This window comes from Panthera onca, chromosome B2 (assembly GCF_046562875.1).
Source record: "Panthera onca isolate mPanOnc1 chromosome B2, mPanOnc1 haplotype 2, whole genome shotgun sequence".
Taxonomy (NCBI): Eukaryota; Metazoa; Chordata; class Mammalia; order Carnivora; family Felidae; genus Panthera; species Panthera onca.
Genome location: NC_138343.1, coordinates 39,738,188 through 39,761,605, shown reverse-complemented (window position 1 = coordinate 39,761,605; position 23,418 = coordinate 39,738,188). Strand labels below are relative to the sequence as shown.

General features: G+C 51.5%; 1 protein-coding gene across 6 annotated transcripts in view; it reads left to right on the top strand.

The window, feature by feature from the left end:
* TFEB (transcription factor EB) overlaps nt 1-23,418 on the top strand; it is a 54,720-nt gene that overhangs the window by 14,151 nt on the left and 17,151 nt on the right. The window contains exon 1 of one of the 6 annotated variants that reach the window (XM_060615492.3): nt 11,530-12,753. The exons of 4 other annotated variants lie outside the window; for them this stretch is intronic. The gene's annotated coding sequence lies outside the window, so the exon portion shown is untranslated. Of the gene's footprint in view, nt 1-11,529; nt 12,754-12,776; nt 17,701-23,418 lie in introns of those variants that run through there. One more of the 6 variants, XM_060615489.3, reaches the window with a different exon arrangement.

Below are 23,418 nucleotides of genomic sequence, written 5' to 3'. Positions count from 1 at the left end.
CACAGGATCTACAATGACTCAGGGAGCCCCAAGGCCCATGACTTAGCCATTTCCTCCTTCCCCTGGACCTTGGAAGCCTCCTGAGCCTTCTCCCTTCTGCTTCCCCAGCTGGCTTGAGTGAGTCTGACCTGGAACCTGGATAAGTCAGCCCTGAGCCCTGGTCCATGGGCCAGAAGTCTATTACTTAGATACCTGCCCAGGGTCAGCCGGGGCCTCAGTTTCTTCATCTGTAAAGTGGGCATACTAACCCTTGAGCAGCTGGCCCTCTGGTTGGTGATGCTAATCTTGTGACCTATTGTGGATGAGGTGGCTGTAGGAAGCGTGAAGGGCTCTGGGTGGGTTGTCAGTGTTATCTCTAAGGCTGAGAGAGCTGGGGAAGGTCATGAGGACATCAGCTGCCTGACTGGAGAGCCCCTACCTCCCCACCCTGTGACCTGGGGCCATGGGGCTGTGATCGGGAGAGGCCTGTGACCTGTGGTGAGCTGGGACTATCCCTAGTTCTGACGGGGAGGTGGCCTTTTAGGAACCTCAGAGGATGAGACCCAGGTTTGACCTGGGTCTGGGAACCCCGGTTTCCAGAGTCCTCCCCTACACGAGGTCCCCTGGGAGCCCCAGCTTAGAAGTGTGTATTGCCAGGTGAGGGGGGCAGTGCTCTGGGACTGACTGGCAGAGGCCAAGTTCCAGGAAGCCATGGGTGGCTTCCAGCCTGCTGTGGCCAGAGCCCAGAGGCTCAGGCGTGAGCTCCCACGGTGGAATATGGTGTTTAATGGTAGCTCATATATATTGAGCACCTGCTCTTAGGCGCTGTGTTAAGCCCTTTTATATATTTGCAAATACAATCTACACAATAAGATCTGATACACAGGTCTTTCTGTTATCCCGTTTTATAGCTGAGGAAACTGAGGCCCAGAATGGTTGAGCCTCTCACCCAAGGTGAGAGTGAGTGACAGAGCTGGGCCTTGGGTGTGAGTTGTGGATTCAGGCTGTCAGGGTTGAAATTTGGGTGGTACCACTGACGAGCTGTGTGACCTTGGACACAAGTGACTGAATCTCTTTGGCCATTAGTTTCTTGCTCTGAGAGCTGGGGATTACATCAGGGCTTTACTCAAGGGTGGTTGTAAGAATTATGTGAGATAATGGAGGTGGCCCGTGGCACATGATGAGGGTCCCAGTAAGTACCATCTGCTTCGTCACCACTCCTGCTGGCAGCAATAACCTGCTGGGTGACCCTGGGCCGGTTGTGTGACACAGGGTACTGACCCCTTCCTTCCTTGGGCTGGGGGAAGGGGAGGCCTTTTCCCTTCTTCCCTTCTAGCTTCTTTGGCTAGCCTAATAATTAAATGAACACAAGATAGATCACCAGAAGAACATTTAATTTTTGTGTGAACAAGATCCCCAAAGATAGGAGGCTCAAAGAAGCGACCAAAGCAGGCAGCTTTTATACCATTTGGACAAAGCAACAATACATTTGTGAAGAATGGACAAAAGAAAGAGGTTTGGGCTTGGGGGAGCTAATTAGCAAAGAAGTAACAAGGGTTGTTTATATAGCCTTCTTGGCCCCGAATTCCCTGTTTCTGGTGATGAGGATATCTCTCTGCCTCTTGGTACAGGGAGGGCACCTTTCACACGGGGTGGGGGGGGTTATTTCCTGCTCCCACAGGCACGAAGGAGGGTCAGAGTGTCCTTCTTGCACCGCTGTTCCTTGAGTAACTTTAATTCAACATAATCAAGATGCCAGAGTTGCCTGTTTTGGGGTGGCATATTTTGTTCCTCTTCATTTTCACCTATGAAACTTCAAGAAGTTTCACGGTCGAAAAGCTGAGCCGGTGGAGTGCCCCATCGTTTCACTGAGTTAATGTTTTAGTCTTGGAAACAGATCAGTTCATTTAAATGGTTGTTTCCTTTTAGGGGGTGGTGATGCACCTGGGCTCCCAAAGTTAGGCCTATGTTGTGTGAGAAATCAGGTGTTTAATAAGGCACTTTTATGGACAGAAAAGAAAAACCAAGGTTAATGATCAGAGCAGACTATGATCCCAGTTTGTGAGTTCTGAAGGCAGCCAGCTGAGATTTCTGGATGTCAGGCTCAAAGCCTCTTCAGATGGAGTGAGAGCAGACAGTGGCAATCTGACAGATTTTCCTGGTTTGCAGTTTGAAAGTCTCCGGTGATCTTTTCTGCATGGTGCCCTCAGCAATAGGCACATGAGCTGTTGTGGTGATTTCTCTGAAGTTTCTATCAAGTTGTTCACACTCTGCAGGGCTGAAGGGAAGAGAGCAGCTTTTGCTTTTAGCGATTCTATGTTAAGAGTAGAAGAAACTTGGGAGCGTTAGTTTGGAAAGCGGTAGCCAAATATTGGAGGAAACTAGAATTCAGAATCCCGTTGTTCTATGGGTAGAAAACAAGACTTCATTGATAATTAACAGCACTAGAACCTGATATCCAAAAAGTGTACTATAATTTTTCGTTGAAACAACTTTTTTTCTCTACAGTTACCCCCATTTCTATCAAAGATCATCAAATTTGTTTGCAAAATAGGCTGAGGTTTAGTGAATTTAACTTATTTATATAAATACAACAAGAATTGCAATTGACTGTATAGCATCTTTTCATATGCTTTGTAGGAACTTCTCACAAGGAATCTCAGGTTGGACTTTTAAAAGCCTCTCGAGGCTGGGAAGCTGAGTCCAGGACTTGTCATCAAGCTTTTCCTGCAGTCACTCGAGATTTAGGTGAATTCCTCTTTTCTCCAACTCTCCCAAATATAGTGAGGTTTTTGCACCTGCCAGGAAGTGACTTTCCTTACTCACCTGGTGAGGCTGCTGGGAACCCTGTAAGCACGATACCAGGCTGATTTTTCCAAGGGGCTTTATGGGCTCTATAAAGTCAACCTTAGTTCCTTAAAGCTCTCTGGTCATATCCAGTTTGTGCATTTCTCCCTCAAATATGACGTTCCAGTCAAAGCCTTGGTTTCCAAAGCCAATGTTTCCAATTGCGTCTTGTTACTAGGAGAATAGATTTTTATTGACCTTGTGTAAATAGCTATATTGTCATGAAAATAAAAATACTAAGAGTTTTCGAAGTCTGGAGACGTCAGATAGGGAGAAAAAGGTAAACGTTTCAATTCTAATTACAAAAGTATAATTTACCAAATTGCTGTAAGTCATGGTTAGCTTAAGAGAAAAAAATGTGTTTTTTTTTAAATCTGGAAAAAATAAGCATTAAAGATCCAACAATGTTTTAAGTAAACAGTTATAAAAATTATAATCATCTTTATCAGTTAATTCCGTTTCATGTAATTAATCCTTGTTGATATTGACCTTTTGTTAACAATTTTTTGAATCCAGTTTTTCCTTAGAGTTCTGTCAATTACTTTTTTAAAAAAACATTTATTTATTTATTTATTTATTTATTTATTTATTTATTTTGAGAGAGAGAGAGAGAGAGGCAGAGAGAGACAGAGGCAGAGAGAATCCCACGCAGGCTCTGCGCTGTCAGTACAGAGCCTGACACAGGGCTCAAACTCGCGAACCGTGAGATCATGACCTGAGCCGAAATCAAGAATCAGACACTCAACCATCTGAGCCACGTGGGTGCCCCAGAGTTCTGTCAGTTCTAACCCAGTTCAGGGGTATGATCTGAAGGTTAGTAGAAAACCGTATTCTAGAGTACTTGTCAGAGTCCCTTCCATGAATCTTTCTGAAAATGAAACACCTTTGTAAAAGTATCAGAATAAAACAAGAACTTATATAACTGACAAGACTTAAAAATGCCTATGGTTAAAGATCCGATGAGAGCTCATTACAATGTTATTGACAAGGATATTTGGTTATTGCTGAGACATAAATCTTATGATAATAGCTAGAATTAGACTATATTAGGACATATCAGATTTCTAGGAATTTTATACAATTTCTGGAACACCTAAAACATATTCCTATACAAATACAACATAAAGAAGGCTTAATTTTATTTGAGAATGCTTCCCACGTGATTTAACATAACAAGTAGGTCTAATTAGTTTAAAATTCCCTCCCACCACCTCTTAGGTTTTGTTGTAATTGTTTTTGTTTGTTTAAAAAAAAGAGAGAGAGAGAAAGAATGAATCTTTCAGATGTTCCAGAGACCCTCTGGAAAGTCCCAAAGTCAGTTTGAAGTCAAAAAGACTTTATTTAGAATTTGATCTGGGGAGTTTGTCAAAAATATTAAAAGACTTGCATGCTTGCCAGAAGGATCATAGATCATCATCAAACAATACTTACTTATCTAGTTAACCAAAGTGACAATAAAAGATTTAAAAGGCAAATACAGAAGATTCTATAGTTGTGTGCAAAACTTGGCTCTTTTAATATTGAGAAGACTTAGTTTTCTTAAGTAATCAAAGGTCTGATAGTAAAGACAAACTTAAAAGGTTAAAAAAAAAAAAAGACCTTTTATAATCTGTTATCAGGAGCAGACCAAAAGTCAAAGAAAACTTTGTCCTTTTAATAGTCTTAGTTTTATAATAGGCAAGCTATTGATATTAAAGTTTATTTAAAAAATTTTAAAACAATTTATTTACCTTTGAGAGAGAGTGAGAGAGACAACAGTACAAACTGGGGAGGGTCAGAGAGAGACGGAGACAGAATCTGAAGCGGGCTCCAGGCTCTGAGCTGTCAGCACAGAGCCTGACGAGGGGCTCGAACCCACAAACTGCAAGATCATGACCTGAGCCGAAGTCGGACGCTTAACCAACTGAGCCACCCCAGGTGCCCCAAAGCTTATTTTTAAAAACTCTTGTAATATCAGTTTGATTTTAGCCAGCTTGGTCACACAAAGTAAAATTTTCTCTCACTCTCTCTCTCTTTAACTTTTTATATGCATTCAGTTTGTTCATTTTCTTCTATCCCATTGTGAAAAAACTTAGCTCTACTTTAGGATAAAGTCACTTTTAGTTCCTTCAACAAAAATGTATCTTCATACCTCATGCCTTTTCTAACCAAAATAGCCACACCCTACTCTTTTTTGCATATAGTTATTTCCCTTACTATTTCTAGTAGTTTTTAATTACATATATTAAGATTTTTAACCCTTAAAAATTATAACTTCTAGTGAAAACTAATAAGTAAAAAATGATGAACTGTATGTTACACCAGCATTCTAAATAGCAAATAGCTATTAGTAAAATAGTAGTAAATAAATACTAAATATATAGTAAAATATATAATAAATAGCAAATAGCTATTAGTAAGATAGTAGTAAATAAATAGTAAATATATAATAAATATATAGTAAAATAGCAAATGTATAAATATATTTTATAATTTCTAGAAACATGTGCCTTTTTAGTAGTACAAATCTTTTAATGTCGCCAAGACATGCTTATTAACAGACCCAAACATCTTTAGTTCCTCCATAATAGGAAGATAAAATTAGGTAAACTAATGTTCCATAATTAATGTTTAATATTTTATCTCATTTGGAAATGATCTTGATATTCAATGAATTTCTATTATTTAACTTAGCAAAAGTAAGGGTGGAAGTTATCAAAAGATTTGGGAAACTATTTTTAAGTAGGCATAATATAAACCACAATTCTTGTTGAAAAATCTACCTAAACACTTTTATCTCCTTCATCTATCGAAATTACTTGTTTCAAACATTACGTTCAGATTACCCACAAAAACTTCATGAGACGTTAGACAAACTTAGACATCATCCCAAGCTATTTTTCTTGCTGACAAATTTTGTGACAGGGAAAACACAAACGTATTTGACCAGTAAACCCTGGTAGAATAAAAGTTGTATGTTTGCATCATATTTAATGCTAATAACTCTGAAGACATGTCTATTTTCACTAAACTGACAAGATTTAACAAGCTTTTATTTCCCAAAGATTATCCCAGATCAATGTGAACTTAACACTTAAGATTTTTCATTAGCCCAATTTTCAAATCGTTTCATCCTTCTGATGAATTACTTCTCCCTAAAGTTTGCATTTCAAAGAATGGCTCTTAGGTGCTAGAGAAGATGGGAATAGAAATTCTATATAACGAAGGCACAGAAAAAGTATCTAAGGTAGGGTGCCTGGGCGGCTCAGTCAGTTAAGCATCTGACTCTTGATTTCAGCTCAGGTCATGATCTCACAGTCGTGAGATCGAGCCCCCATGTTGGCTCCACGCTGACTGCTGACCGTGGTGTTCTCTGCTTAGGACTCTCTCTCCCCCTGCCCCTCCCCTGCTTGCGCGTGCTTTCTCTCTCTCTCAAAATAAATCAATAAACATTAAAAATAAAAGTATCTAAGTCTTTTCCAAGGAGTTTTGGGGTATATTTGCCTCTTATCAGAGGTCTAGAGTAATTCCTATTTAAAATTTTCCTGCTTTTTCTTAAGTGCAGGATAATTCTATTTCCAATGTCCTGGTCTTTTACAATATCACGAGCATTTTGAGATGAAGAAGTGAGGTTTGGGGATTGGTAAAGACAGGTGGGATTTGAAGTGTGTCCAGAGCCACATTTCTGGCTTTGTAGAGATTTGCAAGATGTTTCCAATTCCCCAAGGACTGGACTGCAGCCTGAATATCAAGGGACTGATCTGCCCATCCACCTAAATTTGCTGCTTTATATCGGGGTGATTTCCAACTGAGATGGAAAAATTTCTACTTCTAGAGATTCAGGGTTTAAAACAGTGTGTCTAAAAGTCTACCTGAAGCATTTAACGATGGCCCAAAAGTCTATCTAAGGCATTTAACAAAGGCCTTCTTGGACCAATTCACCTTAGGAGGGAAAGCCTCTATTATTGTTCTCATTATTGAACATTGGCCTCCAGCTGATTCATTTCCTGATCATTTGTAGGAGGGCCTGGAAGAAATTCTGGTCATCTGTTTTCTCTGTGAAGGGGGGAGGGGTGCTTTTCCCCAGGAGGCCATCTGGCTTGTCTGATAACTATGGTGTAATCATGGCTGGGAAGATCGTTCCATAGCAGCCAGTTGAGGTCCCTGTGAGGGGGGTTGTGAATGACCACTAATCCTTCAAACTCTTCTTTAAATTTGGTAGGATCTTCTCCAAGTAGAGACAAAACGGGCTTTGTAATTTCACGCTGTTAAAGAAGTCCTTAAGGCTAGCCACCATATTCCTTTGTATCTTCTTTTTAATTTGCTCTATCCATAGGTACCAATAAGACCATTATTTAGAATGAGAGCTCTCTAATTTTTTTTTTAACATAGAAGTTTGTCCAATTCAAAGAATCCATTGTCATTGACGAGGAGGATCTTATATTAATCTTAATAGTGACTCAAACCAATAAGCCCTTTCATGGCTTTACATGGACATTAGAGGTGTTCCTAAAGAGGGTGCAAAAGTTGCAGCCCTTGCAAGATCCAGAAAGTTCATTCCCAGAGTTACTCTAAGAAAACAAAGACCTCTGTTGTCGTAGGTGGTAATAATGATGTAGTGAAAATGGAGTCTCTGGGAACTTTAGATGTCTCTAGTAACAGACCTGCTGATTTGTGACACCAGGTAGGTGCTACTGTTATGAGACTTTTCCAGCACTATTAAGACAATGCAGGTTGAGATGACTGAGGCCTTTAATGGATTGGGACCCCCTTGTGATTCCCCCGAGAGTTGGTATCGTCAGACAAAGAGAGTGCTGCTTGTGGTTCCTCACGTCTTGGAACCCCAGTCTGTTCAACAGGCCATTAAATGTATGACGGGCCATGCATGTCCCTGCTGGTTTCTACCAGAAAGAATATTCTCCTTGGTCACAAAGCCAAGCTCTTAGGACGTAGAATAAGACGAAAGGAAAGGAGACCCATGGTTCTCCTCCTTATGACAAATGACACAAAAGACAGAGACAAAAGAAAACAATGACAATCTCTGGTTGAAAGAGGATCAATAGAAAACAAAAGTATTTACGACACACTTTTACCAGAGTCCCTATACCTAAGGAACTAGTTTACACAAATATTTAGAAATGGAAAGGACTGGATCACTTTTGCTTTCTCCAGACCCAGCCAGCAGAGATCTAAGAGACTGACATGGTAAGAAAATTTACCTTCTGCTGGCTCCTGCTCAAGGTCCCAGAGTCTCTCAGCTGCTTCTGGAGTGAGCACTGTCCAGCCGGTGAAGAGCCCCATGCTGGACAGCAAAACTGTAGGGGAAGAAACTTTCTCCTTCTACCCTTCTAGGTTCTTTGGCTGGTCTAATAATTAAATTGACATAAGATAGATTAACAAGAAGAAAAACAAATTTCATTTTGTATGTACCATAGCCCCCCAAAATATGAGGCTCAAAGAAGTGACCAAAGCAGGCAGCTTTTATGCAGTTTAGATAAAGGAACAAATTGTGAAGAGTGAACAGAACAAAGGGGTTTGGGCTAAGGGTAGCTAATTAGTAAAGAAGTAACAAGATTTGTTTATACAGCCTTTTTGGCCCCAAATTCCCTGTTTCTAGAGATAAGGATGTCTCTCCACCCTCTGGTACAGGGAGGGTACCTTTCACCGGGGAGATTTATTTCCTGCTCTCAGGGACACGAAGGAGAGTCAGAGGGCCCTTCTTGTACCTGTTTTGTTTTTTTTTTTAACTTTATTTTTTTTATTACTTTAAAAAAAATTTTATTTATTCTTGAGAGACAGAGTATGAGCAGGGGAGGGTCAGAGAGAGAGAGACACAGAATTTGAAGCAGGCTCCAGGCTCTGAGCTGTCAGCACAGAGCCTGACGTGGGGCTCAAACTCACCAACCGCGAGATCATGACCTGAGCCGAAGTCCGATGCTCAAATGACTGAGCCACCCAGGAGCCCCTTCTACCTGTTGTTTCTTAAGTACCTGTAATTCAAAATAATCAATATGCCAAGTGACATGTTTTGCTTTCTCTCTCTTGCCCCTCTTAACAGGATTGTTGAGGAAGAGTTGGGATCAAAAGCCTGAGTGGGTCCTGAGGAGGACTTCATAGAACAGAGGTGCTAAACTCCCTGAACCCCCCCCCCCCCCCCCTCCAGAGCTGCCAGGAATTTTTCAGGGCTTGCAGCTAACTTCAAAGTCCTGATGCATTTTGTTTGGGCCTGCTCCAAGCTTTCATGTTTCCTGCTGGCCTTGATAGGCGTTTGAATTGGTGGCCCCAAATCTACTCCAGGGGACCCCAATCCTACTCCAGGATTTCCCCAGATGTGTTCTATGGAAGGATTTGGTGGTCAAGCAGGGATGGGAGAGTGGGAATCAAAAAAAGCAAAATGGTTTTCTTTGCTGGAGGACTTGTCAGAGCCTTTGATATGCTGATATTCATTGTGTACCTCTAACACGGGGTCTCAACATCCTGCAGGATAGCTCAAAGGGCTGGTGTTCAAACCTCCATTTTCCAGATGGAGAAACTGAGACCTGGAGTGAGGCCCAGGAAATGATTTCCCAAGATCATGCAGTTATCTCTAGTAAAGCTGGGACTAGATCCCAGGGCTCCTGAGTTTCATGGCCAGTGCTCTGCCCATGACATCCCCTCCTTCCTGTGTTCTTCTCAGAGAAATGTTGTATGTAGTGCTGCTCCCTTCCTGAAGGCCCCTCGCCTTTTTCTGGCCCCTCCCCTCTGGCTGCCAGCGCATTAGAGGGTGTCCTATTCCCTCTGGGCATCCATTGATGCTATGCCCAGCACACACGCTCCAGGGAGTTACCTGCCCGGCTAATGGATGGCAATAAGGCTGCATCCTAGCTGTGAGGCCCAAGTTAATTGGGTTTCCTGGGTCCCAGTCTCCTCAACTGTATCATGAAACTTCATCACCTGGTTTATCACCTGGAGTTGTTGAGAGGTTCAGCTCTGACACCATATGTGATTGTGCTCTATTCATGTTCAACTCATGTACGGATACCCATGAGTCTAACTATTCCTATCATTTCTGGGGTACAATGAGGGAAGAACAACGGGAAATCCGAGCAAGGCCCTGGGCCATGGGATCTGGCATGTTGGGACTCCTCGATTCTGACTCAGCCCCCACACTGGATATCTGCCCTTTACTGTGCCACTGTCCTCTCTGGTCTCAGCTCCCCAGTCACCTATGAGGTGGGCCAGTCTGGCTGACTCTGGGACCCATTTTGCAGTGAGACATGAGGGGAGGGAGCTGGGGGCACGGTTTCCTAGTTTTCTGTGGGGAAGTTGGTGTTCAAGTTGGGGAGAGAAGGTCAAAGCATCTTGGGGCACCAACACAGGTCTGCCTTGAGTGGGGTAGTCTTCCCCAGCCCTCCTCACCCCTTTGATAACCCCCAGCCTTCGCCCAGGGTGGCTGGCCACTGGGCCTGTAGGGTAGGAGGGCGTGTGAGTGCCCCCATGTCCCCGTCAACTCAGCAGTTGGGAGTTTAAGTCCCCTAGGCCCTCTGTGGACTGTGGTGGGCTCCAAAGGAGAGGCCGGGAGGTGGGCCAGGCTGGGTTGGGAGGTAGGAGGAGTGTCCTCTCCCCCCCCCCCCCCCCAACGCTGTTTGCCTGAGTTATTCTTAGCGTTGACTCATTATAGAGTCTATTTTTAGCCTTGTTTCTAAGTGTTGCCAACATCTGGTGCAGCCAGTACCGAAGGGGGTAGGGATGGCAGGGGCGACCCCTTTGGGCATTGCCGGGGACTGGAGCCATTGGCAGGAGGGCCAGGACAGAGCCCTCTATGTCCCACACCTGTCACGACTTGAAGCCAGGCACACAGTAGGTGTCCTATTTGTGCTTGTGCATTGATTGCTCTCCCACTGTCTCATCCTTCCAGGTCCAGCCCCTGTGGGGGGCAGGGAATGAGTGTTACCTGCCCCCCAGCAGGAGCTGATGGTACTTACCAGGTAGGCTTTCCCGTGTCCACCGCTCAGAAGTTCCAGCTGGCTTCTGACGCCCGCAGAGAGGGACCTCAGAGGAGGGAGGCAAGCCCCAAGCCAGGGCCCCTGTGACAGCCACCACCAGAGGAGACGCCGGCAGACGTTAGAGGGGAGTAGTGTGGCTCAGTGGTTATGGGTATACAGCTGGACTGCCTGGCGCCCAGGCCTGGCTTTGCTACTTCCTAGCTGCGTGACCTTGGGCAAGTCGTCATCCTCTCTGTACCTCAGTTTCCTCATCTGTGGGACAAGGATGGGAGTACAGTGTTTTGAAGACTAACAGAATAACGTGTGAAGTGCTATATAATAAGGAGGTGGTGGCCTTCTTACCACTTTCGTTGTTGTTATTACTAATGAGAAGCTCTGTGTGTGCCCCCTCTGTATGTTGGAGTGAGTTGGGTAGGAGGCTTCTCAGCTTTTCTCTGCGTGAAGTGAAGCTAGGGGTGGGGCCCGGAGAGAGTGGTTATAACCTCGGCATCGTGATGGCGATCCCTGCAGGGCTGCAGCAAGGGATAGAGAGCGTACAGGCGGGTTGGGATGTGGGCTTTCCCCTTCATGGGTTGAATGAGTCACTTAACTTTTGTGACCATCCATTTCCTTACCTACAAGACAGATATGATCACAGGCCATAGAATTCTTGCTGGGCACACGGTGGGAACTGAATCCGTGAAATTTTGTGGGGGTGGGGCGCATTGCAGGGTCCTTTTCCCGGAAGGGGGATGGGGTGCCATTGCCTTGGGAGTCAGGGAGGAGAGCTTGGCCTGGAGGCTTGAAGAAGGGGGGCTGTGATCCTAGCTCTCCCTCAGCTGTGTGATCTGCACACATTTCTTGCTTTCCCTGGGCTTCTGTAACACAAAGAGGTCAGAGAAAGCTGGTCTTGAGACTTCCTCAGAGCCTCGGGGAGTGATCTGGGGACTGTTTGAGCGCGTGGGGGAGGCCCCCAGTTGGAGGCCAGGTGGTCTGGCCACCCCCCTCAGCCCCACAGAGCTGCTTTATTCTCATGCTTTACATACATATCGAGGTTCTAGGTAAAGTTTATCTGAAAACAGGGCTCTCCTGCTAGAAATAGCCCAGGAAATCTCTGGTGGGTGACTTCCCAGGCCTCTTGTCATCTGATGGGCATTGGCTCTTGGAGGTGACCCATGCAGGGGGAGGTGGTAGGGCTGAGATGGGGCAGAGGGGCCCCTGCCACAGCACTGGCACATAGCAGGTACTCAAGAAATATTTGAAATGAATGAATGGAGTGGCCCCGGGGCAGTATCCCAGAGGAGCAGTACCTCTGATTTGGTGGCAGATCTTCTCCTACCCTTTCCTCTGTCCCCCGCTTTGGCCAGCCTTAGGCTCCCTCAGCTCTGGGGTCCAGGTTCAGCCTTCCTCACTCGGAGTCCCAGTTTGTCCCTTGATAAAATGAGGGCAATAGGCTCAGCCTCAGAAGGTCCCTTCTGGCTCTCAGCCTCGGTTGTCAGGGCAGGTCACACGCATCCACACACGCATCCACACACACGCACGCCCGCACACAGCTCCGTGACGTGGGCCTGGCTGGAGGGTGGGGGGCTCCTCTTCCCCTCCCCAGGAAGGAGCCCCCTCAAGTTCTCCTGAAGTGAAGGTTGGGGTGCTGCAGGTCTCTGGATGGGGCCCCCAGGAGATGATGTGCTGGAACTGGGGCTCGGCCTGTGGGTGTGAGAGGAAGGGTGGGCATCTGACTGTGTCCTCTGGGCTGCAGCTGCCACCGTGACCTTTGTGTGTGACCTTCTGGGAGTGTGGGCGGCTGCCCACAGAGCACATATTTGTGTTGTTCTGCCTGGGTGTGAGGGGGTGGTGTGAACGGTGGCAGTGAGGGAGCAAGGGCAGTTATCTCCTGTTGCCGGGAGCCGCCAGGGCTCTGAGAAGAATGGAAAGTGATTTCATGCAAAGGAGCCCTTCCGTCTCTGCCTTTTGGCCACAATCTGAGGTATGGGGTGGCCTGGCTTCCTTCCTTTCCCCCACCTGCCTGCCAGAGGCCCCTGTTCCCCCTCCTCCTGCCTCAGGGATAAGGGACTGCCTTGATCTGCAGTCTGACACCCCTCTCAGGGGGTTTTCGGGAGTTGGTCCATACCCGCAGCTATAGGAGTCGGTGTGGGGACCAGGAGGGCATCTAGGCCTCGATTCCTGGCACTACGTAATCCCCTAAGCCGGAGGAAGTAGCCTGCAGAGGCCCAGGCCGGGATGCTGTGGTCATTACCCCGTTACCAGCCCAGTGGTTTTCCAGCTTGAGAAGACCTGCCAGGGAGGGGAGGGGAGAGGCCCCACCTGCCCACCGGCTCTGCCATCCCAGCTGCAGCCCTGCTGGTGACTCATGCCCCTGGGGAGTGAGCCCGGCTTCTCTCCCCTGGGGCACCCGGGGCCTTGGTGCTGAGCCCAGGGCCCCAGCAAGCTGGTGGCGGGGACGTGGGGCGGTGTGGTGTTGGGATTGAGGCCCCCTGTCTGGGGAGAGGTCGCAGCAGATTTTTCTTGCACCTTCTCCTGGCCCCTCAGACTACCTTCCCTTTGCCCACAGGGGAGGTCACAGCCCCCAGATACATAATGGGTCCCAGATGCCTCCTGAGTGAGCAGCCCAGTGGGGCAGCTGGATCCAGGAGTCCCTGTTCCCCAGTGCCCGGCACTGTGCACGACCCCATTCCACTGCCTGGGCTCACTGAGGGCGTGGGTGGTGCTTGCCTTCCTACGCAGCCCCCAGCGGGGCTGTGCCGCCTGGGAGGGATGGGGAGGCCCTCTCCAGGGAAATGAATTCCTGGCCTGACCCCAGATGCCGGCCTGCCCAGCTCTGCTCCAGGGTAATGCTGGGTGTACACACAGCCCCATTGTATGCCTGGGCTCTGTGCCCGCCATGGGCCTGGCACCAGCTCTATCAATAGCAGTGGTTCCTCAGTTCCTCGGCACCCCCTGCCAGGGCCCGAGCCACTGGGCCCCTAGTGGGGAGGAAAGGAGGCCTAGTGATCGGGGTGGTGGGTGTGTCCTGAGTGGAGGGGCCGGGACCATTCGGCCCCTTGAGGAGCCAAATGAATACATTTGCTTTTCTCACCAAGTGTGAGGTACAGGAGCAGGGAGCGTTATCCCCCATTCATATGAGGAGACCGTGGCATTGAGGGGCAAGGTGACTTCCCCAAGGTCACACAGCTACCAAGCGGTGGAGCTCAGGGCTGAGCCCAGGCGGCCTCGGGGCCAGAGTTGGAACTCGCTTCCAGCTCGGGGTTTAAGAAAAGGCAGGCCTGCCTTCTTCTTTTCACAGCCCAACTTTGGGGACTGTGTCAGGCTGCTTCTGGAAAGTGTATGTTCCCAGGGTGGAAGGGGGCCCAGGAGCAGTACGGTCTGGAACCCCATGTGCTTGGGAGAAGCGTGGTAGTTAATTTTCAAGGATGATGTAGGTGGCTGAGTGGGCAGAGCAGGTCTCCAGATCTAGAAGACAGCTCTGTGCCTCAGTTTCCCTGCTCCACCTGCATCGTGTATCTCCTGTGCTTCTTGGGAGGGCCCAGGAATGTAGAGGTGAGACGTGGCGAGGGCTGGGGCCTGGAGCCTCACACTCTTTTCCTCTGCTCCACAGACTGGTGGGGAAGGCCCCCTTCCCCAATCTAGATGCCCCTGGAGGCGGGCTGCCAAGGCGTCCAGCCGCTTCTATTCTGAGAGTCCGTCCTGAGCTGCCCCATCTCCTCAGGTTTCCCAGCCTGAAGGGACCTCTGAGGCTGTGGGCAGCTTGCAGAGGGGCAGCCTGGCTCTGGGCTGCGAGGGGGGTCCCGCTTCTGCCCATGTCCCTCAGGGCAAGATGGATGGTGCCCAGATACCACTCTTATGGGGTCTGTCCCATTTCTCACTCTCTGGAGCTCTACTTCTACCCCACGAGCCCCGACTCCTGGGGCTGGGCAGAGCTGAAGCTCCTCCCTTCCCTTGGCCCACCCTCCTTGTCCCCTGTCGTCCTGGGCATGCGGCCTGGTCCCCTCCTTCAGTGCCACCTCAGCCCTCTTAAAAATGGACAGGGCATTCTGCAGTGACCACAAGATTGTGTAACGCCATGGCTGGGCCGTGGGGACAGGTGGGGAAGAGAGAAACTGGAAGCTCCCTTTTCCACTGCCCCCTCACCCCCTGCCCCGGAGCCTTGTCTCCCTCCCCACTCTGCTGGGGCTCAGCTTTCTCTGTTTATGCCGCTCCCACCAACCAGCCAATACAGCTCCGTCCGAGGCCACAGGGGTGGACACGTCCAAGGGCTTCCAGAGATGAGCGATGTTTGGACATTCTGCAGAAGGAAGGGGGATGGGGCGGAGGAGAGGGAGCGAGGAGGCCTCCTCAGCTGAGCCCAGAGCTCGTGGTGGAAGGGCATCCTGGATGCCTCCAGGCCTGGTAGGGAGTTTGGACTCTGGAGGACAGCGGGGTGCCATTGGGGGTGATGGAGCAGGCGATGACTTTTCTTTGTTGGTCAGCCCATTTTGTGTCCACTCCCTTGTTCTCTCAGGGCTGTTTCCTTTCTCTGTTCCTCCAAAGACAATAAACCCTTCTCTCTGCTCATCAGCCCCTTCTCTCTGATTCCTGCTCACCCCCTCCCACACGTCCCACACGTTCTTGGCGTCCTCTGCTCCACCGTCTTGGCCTGTTCCCCTGCCCTGCTTTGTCTGGCCTCCTCTCCCTCTCCCCAGCTCCCGACCCCCCCCTTCCCTGGGCTAGGGCTTGGGTGGAGTTGAGCCTTTGAGGAATGGGATATGGGCCTGGCGGGACCACACAGGGTACTGGCGCGATGGAGAACGTCTCCGGAGGATGTTCCCTGTTCTGACATGGCTCTCTACACCCTTCAGAAAACGACTGGGTCCCACAGTGTGGCTCGTCAGGAGGATCTTACTTGTAATTTGTCAACCTGATACACGGAGATACAGATTTCTCTAGCCGATAAATCAGAGAGTGGTGGGCCTTCGTTTTCTTGTTGTTAAGTTTGGCAGAGAGGATATGGACCCAGATGGGAATCAGACTGCAGACAACTATTGTTTCCTCCCTGCATCCATCTACCTATACACGTACACACGCATCCGTTATATCCCCATGCACCTTGTCCGTGCTCTCATGCATGCATAGCCGCCCGTTCATCAGATATTTACTGAGCACCTGTGTTAGGTGTTTTACATTTAATCCTTACAGAAATTCTCCAAGACGGGCATTCTCAGCATTTTGCACATGAGGACGCCAAGGCCCCGTGAAGTGAAGTGAGTTGCTGAACACTGCACAGACAGTAAGGGACACATCTGGAACGTTCAGCTCTCCGTGCCTGGAAAGACAAGCTCTTAGTGTGGTATCAAAGCGCCCCCCCCCCCTCCCCGGGCATCCCCAGTGCATAGTTCTTAGCATGGAACATCACAGCTGTGCTATCGAATGAATGGGCCTGCCGAGGTTCTGGAATGCTGGAGTTCTCTAGCTCCATCTTTGGTCCATCCCAGGGTTGGGGGGCAATGCGGGGCCCCGAGCCCTCTTGGCATTTGCCACCAGTAACCATGTGTTGGCACGACCACCCCTGGAATGGATGCTTCTTTGTCATAGAATGTGCCAGACGCTGGTGCATCCTTGTTTCTTCGCTCCATCTTGCCAACTCTGCTTCCGAGGGAGGTCTTACCCCTAACAGGCGGGAAAGTTCTAGGTGCACGGTTGGCCACTGCACCCAGTCTCCCCCAGTGGCTGGGCTCTTAGGCTGGCCCTTTTACTGGCCTTTCTTTCTAAGCTTTCGAGTTAGCTGCTCCATTACAGGTCCTAACCTCCTCCTCAGGGCCCACTGGCTGAGACAAGGATGTGGGTACAGGTAGTTTACTTGGGAGGTGACCCCAGGAAGAGCCCGCAGTGGGGTAGAATAGGTGGGGTTGGATAGACAGGGAAGGGAAGGAAGCCAAGAAAATGTGTGTTTGGGAGCAGGTGACTGCTGTGACATCTGAGTCTCGGGCTCACTGGGGGCCCCTGTAGAACCCCAGGACGAAGTGGGGTGAGGGAATGGGTGTCTCTTCACTAGCCCTGCAAGGTCTCTGGCTAAGAGCTGCTGGGGGAAGACGGGATGCTGGCTCTGACATGGAAGCGGGTGCCAGCAGCTGGCAGGGGGTGTGGCCGGAGCCCTGATGGCCTCAGCAGCACCCACCGAACCCAGGCCTGGGAGTCCCTTGGAGTATGCCTCTTGTCGAGCCCTGTGTCCCCAGCGCCCTTCTCTCCAGGCCCACGAAGCTGCCACTCTCAGCTGCCCCGGGGAAGACCCTGCCCCCTGGAGCCAGTCGCCAGGGCCACCTTCGTTGTGTTCAACAGATACTTAAGGAGCTCCTACTGTGTGGCAGAGGAAGCTGTTAGGATCCCTCCAGGCACTCACAGCAGAGGAAAGGGACCCAGCACACACGAGGTCCTTCCCGTAGGTCAGACACCAGCAGCCATTTCCAGGCCCCGTCCGAGGCAAGTGCACTTCTCTGGGCTCCGTCCGCTCCCAGAGGGCGGGACGGATGTGCTGGGTGGCACGGAGCCTGGAGCCACCTTTGAGTCCCCTCCCAGCCCCAGCATCCTGAGACTGTGATTGTAGTGGTTTCTCTGACTTCCTTTTCCTTTCTCTCAATGCCCCTGCCTCTTCCCCTCCTGGGGCCACTGGCCCCATGGCTGCCACGTGGTTGTCTTCTGGTGCCCTCCCTCTGTGTCTCTATGAGGAACAGGATGCAATTTGCGGGGCAATGGGAGGGGGGGCATTTTATTCAAGGGCATCCTTCTGTGTCCCTGGTGAGGGCTCTGCCCGGCGCCTGCTTCCTGGAGAGGGGCCTCCTCCCTGCTGACTCCTGCTCCCACCGTGCAGATTCGCACAGCAGTCCGAAGCCTTATGGGGCTGAGGGCATGGGAAGAATTAAGAGAGGGAAGTGGTGCGTAGGTAAGGCTTCGGGGTGGTGGAGGGGGGAGGGCAGGAGGCGAGCATGGGGCAGGTGCTGGGCCCGGTGGGGCGCCGGGCGGCAGGTGGGCCTGCCAGAGCCTCGGCTCCTTGGCCTCTCTCTCCAGCCGCCACCCTCCGCCTTTCCGTCCAGGTTTGGTCGGGGCGCAGGTGTCAGGGTGGGCCACAGGAGTTCGTCCGCCTGTGATGGCCAACCTCACGACCTTTGACATTCTCTCCTCGTCTGCCATGCACCTGCCCCGCTTGCAGAGAAAGGTGGCTGCGCTCTTGGGGCTGGTGCACTGGTGTGAGGGCCGGGAGGACAGACGCCGTTGGCGTGGGCCCCAGAGGTGGACTTTACGATGAGGCTTTCGATGGGTGGCTCGGGTTGGAGCTTAAGCGACTTTGGTCCAGGGCAGAGGTATGAGGCGTCTCACCTCCCCAGGAGGGAAGCTGGGGAGGCACAGGACGCGGTGGTTGGGAGATCACGAAAGGGGGAGAGAGGAGGGATGTGCCCCTCCCCCATCCCGACATGCACAAAATCCAGGGCACTTGGTTCCTCTCTCTCTGCCCCGCTGACGGCAGGGTGCTTCTTGCATTTGAGGACAGAAACAAAAGTTAGGCAAGCTGCTGTGCGAATCTGAAGAGTGAGACTGGGGTGTCCCTCCCATACCTGCGTGTGTGGCAGGGACGGGGCAGGGGCACAAAGCTTACTCCTCCGTAGGTAGTCACGGTGGAGTCGCCACTGAGGACATTTCACTTGTGGGGGGCGAGGCTGGCTGGCAGGGCATCTTCCAGTTGGAGGAGGGGTGGAGGGGCCAACTGGAGTGTCCCCGGGCAGGACAGAGGTGAAGCTGAGTTTGGGGTCTGGGGCGGCTGCCAACACCGGGGAGGCCCTGGGGTGGGCAAGGGGTGGGACAGGACCCAGGCGAGGGAACCCCTGGTTTTGTGCCCCACTCATGTCCCCAGAAGCCCAGCCTGGGGCACGGGCAGGGGAGGAGGGCCAGCGGGGTAGGTGCCTGTAGTGAGCCGAGGAAGGTCTGTGGCTGTCCCGCGGCCTCTGTCTGCGCCACCGACCGCCCTGTCCTGCCTCCACCGGGTGTGAGTCAGACCGAAAGCAGAAGCTGCCAGACATTGCACAGGGTGAAGCGAGGCAGAACCAGCCGTGCTATTTTGGAACCTGGTTAATTCCCCTCCTGTCCCCCACCTCGCTTCTCTCAGGGCTTCCGCCCCCTCCTGGTCACTAGCACTTTGCCTCCCTCGAGGGGACAGTTGGGTTGGGACTTGACTTCGCCTGGCATGCGGGGTGGGGGTGCTTAATGTACCTCCCCTTGCTGGACCCCCTTCCCGGCCAAGAGGTGCTGGCTTCTAGGAAGCCAGCCTTCTGGTATTGGGGGACAGAGTGCCCCCTCCTGGCTGGAGCTCAGCGCCCTTGATCAGGACACCCTGGCGAGATGATGGTCTGTCCGCACGCACCCTCCCCCGCCCATCTTTCACCACCCTCAAGCCAACTGTCTGTTGCCTCTCCCTCTCTGGAGCTGTGAGCTACAAGGCCTTCAGGGGACAGCCTCTCCCAGCAGGGACTCTTAGAGTGTTGGGAGGGATTTCCGGACCCAGAGTGGAGATATTTTGGGGCCAAGGGCCTTTCCAGAACCCATGACATCACATGCCCTGCAGCAGCCCCAACTCATCCCCCTAATCTATGGGTCTTTCTTGGGCATCCTAGGCCTGCTTGAGGTTCTGGCCCCACGTTTTAGGCTTTCTTTGGAGCCCGCGTGAGCCTGGGGGCCCCTGGCAGTCCAGTCTGCGGTGGCGAAAGAGGTCAGTAGGGTGTGTGTTTCTGAACTGAACGTGGAGGTGTAGAGGTGAGAGCCATCACCCATCTGTGGGCAGGGTGGACAGGGGTCCCGCCCCCACCTGAAGCTGTGTGGCGGGACAGAGGGTGGGCTTTGTGGTTGCCCTATGAGAGTGTGTGCGTCAGAGATGGGCATGGCCTCCCCTGTGTGTTGCTGCCTCTGGGGGGGACCCTGAGGTCTGAGCTTCACCCAGCAACCTGGGGTGGTAGATTTCATGCTTGGGCGGGGGGTGGGGGGTGGTCAGCAGGCACATTGCAGGTAACCAATTACTGCAGTTGACAGGGATGTGGGTCCTGGTCAACCTTAAGAGAGCAGGACTCAAGCTTCTCGTTGCTCAGATGGATTTGGGGCTTAGGCAGGTGAGAGCAAGGCTAAGGCAGTAAGGTCTCCTAGGCCACCTGCAGGGGCTTCGGCACGCCCCCTGCCTTCTATACAACACACAGCAATGAGTTAAATGCACAGCCAGCCCGGAGCCCAGAGCCCTGTGATCCTGCCTCCACCTTGGCTCCTGGCCCCGAGAATCAGGGCTGTGCGCTCAGGGTCACCGTGGGGCTCAAGAGAGCCCTGCTGTCCCTGCAAGTATGTCTTCCCACCAGGGGCCTGCACCTCCTCACTGTCTCCACCCGTCACCCACTTTTATACTTGGAACCAGGTGACCAAGCCCCCAGGAGGCTGCAAATGACTTCCCCCATCAGATCTCCTAGAATGCTATGTGAAGAAGCAGATTCTGATTCAGTGAGTCCGGGCTGGCCTGAGAGAGTCTGCATTTCTAACCAGCTCCCAGGGGAGGTGATGCCTGGGGGTTCTGCTTTGAGTGGTGAGGCCTAATAAGGCCCTGTCCCATCTAAACTCCAGCCAGATTGGCACTGCTCACCTAGCTGGGGAACTAACACACTCATGGGCCACCCCCTAGGTGCCAGGAGCATCACACACTTGAGCTCCTTGATCCCTCCTTCACCTCCTCTGAGGGAGGTGGCATTATCACCATCCGGTGTTACAGATGGGGAAACTGAGGCTCTGGGAGATTAAGTTCCTGTCCCGGGTCACACGGCTGGTGAGTGGCAAAACCAGGCAGGGACTGAATGGGGGATAGTTCTGGGGGAACAAAAGCTGAGTGAGGCTGGCATCCTGTCTCACCTGCCTACTCCAGGGCCCCCCTCCACGAATGGGTTTGCCATCACCTGCCTCCTCAGGCCCTTCCCAGACAGACTCCTCAAACGGGCATCTAGCACACTGCCATGGTCCATGCACTCACGAGCCTGGGCCAGAGGCTGGGTGTGCAGACTTCTAGACCCCTACCAGCTGTGTGACCTCAGGCAGATGGTCAGCCTCTCTGTGCCTCAGTTGCTCTCTCTCTAAAATGGGGGCTATATTGCTACTTCCTCACAGGTGGGTGGGCTTGCTTTGAGGATTAAATCAGAAATATATTTCAACTCAGAACAGTGCCTGGTGCATAGGAAGCACTCAGTACAGATAATAATGAACTCCCGTTGCTTTGTACCTGGGAGACTAGAGGCCACCCTCTCTGTACATTCACGCCGTGGCCACACTCATAGGTGTTTTCCTTCCTTCTTTCCTTTCCTGTCCCCTCTGCCACTGTCTTACTGGACACTTCAGTTACAAAGAGATTGTTTCCAAAGTAATCAGAGGCCGATTCAGCTCTCGAAGAGGAAGCCGAACGGTGGTTCGTTTGTGGCATACAAGCCAAGCCACGGGGCACTGGAGAGGCTGGGGTGGGGCTGGGGTGGCAAGGATGCAGAGAAAGCCCCCCCAGGAGCAGGGGCCGGAGCCAGAGCTGGCGGGTCGGGCGTGCCGTGGACCCGGGCCTAGGGCAGGGAGGGCAGGGGTTTGGAGTCGGATGGGAGGCGGGAGCCACTCCGTGTGCTGCCCGCACGCTGCCCGCACGCTGCCCCCTGCCTGCATCCTCTCCCACCCGGAGTCACAGAGCCTTCCTTGCCTGCGTTGAGGGCAGAGCGCTAGGGTGTGCGGGTGGGTGGGACTGCTGTCTCCTGAGCAGAAAGAAAAGCAGAGGCCAGACCCCCAAGGCTGCCACAGGCCTGGAGAGGGAGTTCGTGTGTGTGCGGCAGCAGTGGGAGTGAGAGTGAGGAGCGGTGCCTGGCTCTCCCGCTCCCGGCCCTGCAGGCTGGCTCCGTGGGCACTTGGCCTTGGCTGTGTCCACACTGCCCGGAGCCTCAGGGTGCCTGGACAGAGCAGGAAGGGGCCTGCCAGGGATCCCGTCCTGCCCTCTCATGGTATCAGCCAGGGTCCAAGGCCCAGCGAGGGGCAGGACCTGCCTGAGCTCACAGCTGGGCCGTGGGACAGCCAAATGCAGGTCTTCTAATCCCACTGTGCCCTTGGGAAGCGTCGGACGCTTTGGTTCAGGGCTGAAGGAGCCCTTTTGGAAGAGACTCATTTCCAGGCGTCAAAACCGTCAGGTCTCATCTTCCTTGCTGAGGGCTGACCTAGCACCCAACAGAAGGTCAGCTGATCTTCCTTCAACAGGGAGAGGGGGGTGGGCTGGCTAGCGTGGGCAGGGGAGGTCAGGGGCTTGGGACCCTTGGCGTCCCAATCTTGAGTCCGTGCCCTAGACTTTCGGCCCCCTTTGGATCTGGGGGGCCCCTCCTGCCCCTGCTGCAGTCCAGGCCAGACCTCTGTCCATGTAATCGTGTTTCTCTCCAGTCAGCTTGATATACTCTCCCCCTCCCCCCATTGCCCCCTCATGGCCCATGGTAACTGCCTCCGTGAGATCCAGATCTCTCACCTTAGTCTCTTGAGCCCCTGGGAGTGGATCAGTCTTAGCTATTGAGAAAAGAGAGTTTTCTGGAGGCGGATGGGGTCTGGCCTGCATTTGGGGGCTTCTGGGAGGGGTGTGCAGGCCTCTCTGGGAACCCTTTGTAAGATTCACTGAGGGTAACTGCGGGCGGGGGCATGGGGCAGTGCTGGGAGTTTAGGGGGACAATAATCCACCTACGTGGACCTTCGCTATTGGCCCCTGGTTTCTTCCCCAGGAAAAAAACTGGTGGTGGTCATGCACCTCAGAGAGACCCGGGCTTGCATGCCTACCTCACTGTGTTCTCTCTATGTGACCTTGGACAAGTCACTTAACCTTTCTGAGTCTTGGTTTTCTTATCTGCCAGAGATGCTATTTGTCCTGTGAGATCTTTGTGAGGGACAAATAATCTGATGTGGGTCACATGCTTAGCTCAGTGCCCGGTCCAGAGTAGGGACTCAGGAGTGTTTGCTGAGTGAGAGAACAGGTGATAATTGAGCATGCCTTGGGTCACTGGGCAAGCAGCATTCTGGGGCCCTGAGTCTCGTTCTGGGAATTCCGATGGGTGGGATGGGGTAGAGGTTCAGAAGAAGAACGCTGACTTCTGGGGTGCACCTGTGTGGCTCACTCAGTTAAGTGTCTGACTTGGGCTCAGGTCATGGTCTTGAGGTTCACTGAGTTCTCTGCTAACAGCCTGGAGCCTGATTCAGATCCTCTCTCTCCCTCTCTCTCTGCCCCTCCCCCACTTGTGTGCGCTCGCTCTCTCTTTCTCTTTCTCTCTCTCAAAAATAAATAAACATTTGGTGTGCATGCGTGTCTCAGTTGGTTAAGTGTCAGACTCTTGGTTTCGGCTTAGGTCATGATCTCGTGGTTTTGTGGGTTTGAGCCCTACATCGGGCTCTGCACTGAACAGCACGGAGCCTGCTTGGGATTCTCTCTTCCTCTCTCTCTCTGTGCCCCTCCCCCACCTGCGCTGTCTCTGTCTCTCTCAAAATAAATACACTTAAAATAAACAAAAAAAAAAAAAGGAAAAAAAAAAGAAAGCTGATTTCTCTGGAAGCTTCTTTGTACCTGCGGAGACTGGTAGGTGGCCAG